Source organism: Euphorbia lathyris, chromosome 5 (genome assembly GCF_963576675.1).
Source record: "Euphorbia lathyris chromosome 5, ddEupLath1.1, whole genome shotgun sequence".
Classification (NCBI taxonomy): domain Eukaryota; kingdom Viridiplantae; phylum Streptophyta; class Magnoliopsida; order Malpighiales; family Euphorbiaceae; genus Euphorbia; species Euphorbia lathyris.
In genome coordinates, this window is record NC_088914.1 from 79,051,567 (window position 1) to 79,057,566 (window position 6,000).

Here is a 6,000-nt window from a genome sequence, read left to right on the forward strand (position 1 = left end):
TTGCCAAGAAATTGCCCCCTGAGCCCAGAAAGATGGCATTAATACCAGCTTGAGCTAAATGCACAAAGGAGCCTACATCCATATTGCATTTGATCCAACCAGTCGGCGGAACGTGCCAAAGAGTACATTGGATAGTCGCTGCCACGGGAGACTAAGAACGATGGAATTTCTTAGCCTAAACCCAATCACCAAGCATTTTATTTTCTCATGTCATAGTTCGATAGGGAGAAACAATATTATTGTTCCAGAATTTCTCATTGTGCAGCGCAAAATATTCAAGATGAGCATCGGAAATTTCCCTGCCACTGATTTAGACACAACCGTAAACACTTCAAACAGAAAATTCAAGAAATTATCTACATTAGCCGCCTTACTGTGAACTAAACCAGCAGCCCCACCGCCTCCCAAATGTTTCTAAAAAACGCATTCGATAAATATGTGTCAATTGTCTTCAATTTCAGAATTGAAAAAAAAAAGGCAATAAGTCAGAAGATCAATTTCATGTTTATGCAAATTAACACGGTGAGAAAGACAATCCTTACCAACCCATCAAGCAAAGTAGCGTACCTTATACGAAACCTTTACCAACCAAATTCGATGCCAATCCTCTTTGATCGTCAGGTGATTAAAAGAAGTCAGCTCCTCAACTGCAATCTTGTAGGATAATTTCACTAAATATAATCCTGATTTGCTGCCTTTCCAGATTCTTGAATCCTCCCCCATATTCCATTAGGGTTGAAGTTTTATTATTTCCGTTACATCATGATCTTCAAACCGTTCTTCAAGGAGTTCGAAATCCCATTCTCTCGAGTTGGGGATAAAGAGCTCGCTAACCTTCAATTGGTCGAAGTTGACATTAATTAGAGTATTAATATACCTAGTTTAAGGACCCTTAAGCTACAGTTCATTCCATACTTTAATATTACTCTTACCCCCAATTTTCCAATAATAACCTTCCCTTAACAATAACTAAGAATGTCAAATGCTCCACACAAAAAAACTCGGAGAATGTCCTAAACAAGCGGTGAGAAATTCCCCTTGTGGATAATATTTTACTTTGAAAACTCGACTAACCAGAGCATTTGGGCCCGTCATAAAATGACACTCCTAATTTCCCAACATTGCCAAATTGAAAGCTGCAAAATCGTTGAAACTCAAACCTCTTAAAAATTTAGGAATGCAAATCGTCTCCCAAGCCAACTAATTTATTGATCTCTCGCCATTCTTTTTATTCCCCCACCAAAAGGAATTTAACATACGTTGAAGCTCTCTTGTTGTCTCAATAGGAAGAAGCAAGAAAACCATATAATAAATTGGAATAGTTTGACCCGCAACTCGAATAAGTAAAGCTCGACCTAACTTAGACAAATGTTTCCCCCTCCAACTCTGTAATTTATTCCATAAACAATCATTAAGGTGTGAGAAAATAGACCATTTACTCTTTCTAACAAGGGAAGTAAGCCTCAAATACCGCTTGTGTTAATTGGGTTAGAGACACCCAAAATAAAATAGACACCATCGAAAAGCTTAAGGGTTACATTATTGCTAACATCAGACCCGATTTGGAATAGTTAATGCCAAAAACTTGATAGGCTAAAAGTGTATAACTAAATAAGAGCTACCACCCCCTGTTTTTTGTTAAGATTCCTTTTCATACTGTGTAAAATCTCAAATGCAATCACAACATTATCAGTTATATCTATTTGGGGCCCTGCTCCTGTGCTTTCTTTTAATGGACATCGTTATTTTCTAATTATTATTGATGAATTTACTCGTTATAGTTGGGTATTCTGTTTGAAAAATAAGAGTGAAGTTGCTTTAACTTTTCAGAACTTTCTTGCCATGATTAGAAATCAATTTAATGCTAAGGTTAAGAACTTTTATTCTGGTCTTGGGGTGAATTTCAAAAATTGCAACCCTTTCTTCAAGCAAATGTAATTGTACACAAAATTGCATGTCCTTATACTCATGCTCAAAACGGCATAGCTGAACAAAAAATTAGACATGTGGTAGATACGTGCTTAACAATGTTTGCCAATGCTTCTTTACCTTTGCAATTATGGAATTATGCCATGATTCATAGTGTACGTATGATCAATATTCTCCCCATTAAAACACTTCGAAATCGTTCTCCTTACTTATTGTTTCATCGAGAACGACCCAATTACTCATCACTTCGTACCTTTGGTAGCGGGATCTATCCCTTACTTCGTCCATATAATAAAAACAAGTTTGATTTTCGTTCCAAACTATGTATATACCTAGGACCCTCCTCAAATCATTCTGGAGATGTGTGTCTAGATTTCTCAATGAATAGGATATACATATGCAAATTTGTGAAACATGATGAAGGAGTTTTCCCGGCAACACAGACACCGTCCGCGCCTATCTCCTCTAGCACAGGGTTGGAAGCGACAACGCATGAGCTACCTTTTCTACTTGGATCGTATCTAGGTAATCCTCCAAACTTCATTCATCCTTTGCATATCTCTTCATCCCCATCCTATATACCTCCTACGGTCACCACTACTGTAAACAGTGAACCCTCGAGTGTTAGCAACCTACCTGGTATGTTTGCTGGTCTAATTCTGGGTAGGCTTGAAGTTTCTGCCGCTGCGGGTTCCACGTCGCTGATGTCCTCACCAGGCAGCATGCCTGCACCTATCGTCCACAGCAATCGCATGACTTGCGTGCTCGATCAACCTGCTCTTGGTGTGATGGAATAGGACCTCATGTATGTGCATAATCGAGCAACACTACACGATCTCCATCACTGTCTGCTGCATCGGGTACTACTGCCCCTTGGCCTATGCAGGACGAGATGCAGACGGGGCGTGCGCTCGAACTTATGCAAATGGAAAATGCAAATGGCTCACCGATGGCAAATACAGGCGTGTCGAACTCACCAACGGTGACTTGGTTTCCCCGTATCTCATCGACAACAACAACTGTTGCCCTTGAACCTGAGGGTCTCGGTGCTACACCTCTTCCATCGCTTGAACATGACACAGCCAGACGCCACGTGATGCAACTACGACATTTGACGCTGCACTCTCGCAGCAAGTTTGAGGCACTTCCGGTCTCTCACAAAAATGGGGTAATCGACCCATCCTGCTTCAGCAAGGCTCACAAATTGCCCGAATGGCGGCAAGCTATGTCGGATGAAATTAAAGCCCTAATTGACAATGGAACTTGGAAACTTGTTCTGCGTCCTATCGGGAGACATGTCATCACCTCTCGTTGGCTGTTTCGCACAAAACGGAAATCTGATGGGTCGATAAATCGTTATGAAGCACGACTTGTTGCACGTGGATTCACTCAAAAATCGAGAATTGATTACAAGGAGATGTTCAGCCCGGTTGTGAAAGCCACAACGATTAGAACTATTATTGTTATTGCTGCTGCAAACAAGTGGTTCATCAATCAACTCGATGTTTCAAATGCGTTTCTACACGGAAATCTCTTTGAACCGATTTATATGGAACAACCTCAAGGATTTCGGGATCCGGACAATGCTGACCATGTGTGTCTTCTTCAAAAGAGTCTTTATGGACTAAAACAGGCTCCACGTGAATGGTTCACTCGCCTACGAAACTTTCTAGTATCGATTGGTTTTCATATGTCTCTGGCAGATAATCTCTATTTGTTCACAAAAATGGTTTGATTCAGACATACATTCTTTGTTATGTGGATGACATCCTCATCACAGGCAACTCACCAGCACACATTGTCAGTACTATATCACCTATTGAGGCTGAATTTCCCATTCGTAATCTTGGTCGAGCAGAATACTTCTTAGGCATTGAAATTCAATACTCTAATGACGACATTCACCTATGTCAAGCAAAGTAAGTGATAGGGGTATTTTACCCCTATCTTTTAGCGTGATTTACTTGTTAATTTTAGAAGAAACAAATAAGTTTAATTACAAAAATAGAGTGTTTTAATAAAACAACGGAATAAAAATAAATTCCATGCTTTCAGTTATTTTCCCTTATTTTTGAGTAATTTAGGAAATAAAAACGTCAAGCTAACTCGGCCCCGAGATTTGTATTTCAGGTACGAGCAAGGAGTGAAAATCCACTCAAATACGCGAGGCGCATCATCCCATATGCGGGGCGTAAAACATAAAGTCAAAAATGATTGCCCTATCCACAAACACCACGCGGAATCTAGTCAGCATACGCGAGGCGTATGCCAACTTACGCGAGGCGTATAACACATGTCAGAAATAATTGTCTAATCCTGAAAAGTCAGACTGCATGGTCTCCCTGAGTCAACGATCCATACGCGGGGCGTACCACCTTACACGCAGGGCGTGTAAGGGAGTTCTTCAATGCAAAACGATCAGAAACTCATTTACGCAGGGCGTGCCTCAAGCTACGCACGGCGTAAAAGAACCAAATCAAGCAATAAAAAGTCAGAGACTCAAACACGCAAGGCGTAGTCCATTCTACGCGGGGCATGTTTGAGACAACAAGATCCGAAGTTGGTCCACATGCAGGAGATTTCCGACGGAATGGGCATACACGCGGGGCGTACTCCACCATACGCGGGGCGTATTATGGGATTTCTGCATAAAATTATGTTCCCCCATGCTTGCACCTTGTGAAAATACAATCTTGCCCCTAGCTTGATCTATAAATAAGAGTGACTAGCACTCATTACACGATATATTAGAGAGAGCAAACTATACTTGTTTTTATTATTGTAGTTTTAGATTTGTTTTTAGGCTTTGTGTAACTAAACTCTTCCATCTCGAGAGCTTGTCTGTTGCTCCCGACATTTCATCAAAGTCTCGCTCCATCTCCGCACACCAAGATCGAGAGCTCCACCATTCAAGTCCTTAGAGACGACTTTTGAGTCCGGTTAGCTAGTTCCGAGGGTGGATTCTTCCCTTTACACTTGCTAATTAGCTTGATCTCATCCTATGTACTAGGCTTGTTTGTAATCCATATTTACACTTTCCATATTTATAATTTATGATTCATAACCTCTTTTTCTATATATGTGTTGATGTTTGTTGCTTGTTTTGATATTCGTAATTGACTATTGTGTAGGGGAACGCGATTTCCGACGCCATTCGGGCTATCTTTAGGGATTCATATAGGTGTTGCCTTACCGAAAGTGACGCTCTGGAAACCGTAGGAATTGACAAGCCACGGAACTTACAGGCCCTAATTTCTGGTCGCAAGCATTAGACACGCCTTGACTAGGAACCACGTAGTCTAAGTACTTCACGGGTCGGTCGAACTACATGTAGTCGTCTTTGCAAGAGCAAAACATTAACCGTATATGTATTAGGAGTCGTTATTTGTCATAGTTATAACTTATCGCCAACCGTATCACTTCTTAAGAGTTTCGACATATAAATTTGCCTCACCCGTAGTTAGGAGTAGTTTGTAGTTGGTTCTCATATCAACCTCAAAGTATTCACAGCTTGAATAACATATAAAACCGAGTCATTTAATACTTGTAGTTATAAATCCCGTAGATTCGATACCCGGTCTTAACCAGATTATTACTTGATACGACGGGGTACACTTGCCCCTAAGTAGTGACGTCTAGTAGAAACAAAGCACTTAGAAAGACCACATCCATAGTCATAGCGCAATCATCGCAATATACATTTCGTCGTTAAAAAGAACACTACTAGGCGCCACGCATCAAGTTTTTGGCGCCGTTGCCGGGGATTTATAACATCTTGTAATATTAGACAAAAACGTTTTATTGTTAGTTTAAGCATTCTTTTTGTATAAATTGTTTATATATACTTTTACTAACATCATTCTTTTCTTGTTGATATTATATTTTATTTCACTTATTTTATGCATACCCGATCTCGGAGTGATTCTCTTATTCCTATTGATCTCGAAATTGAACGTACTCTTTGTAGGATTCGAAAAGAGAGAATGGCAAACCTCAATAATGAAGCTAACTAGCCCAAGGTCAACCAAAGGGTTCCGGAACAACCCGTGAATAACAACCGTAATGGTGGAG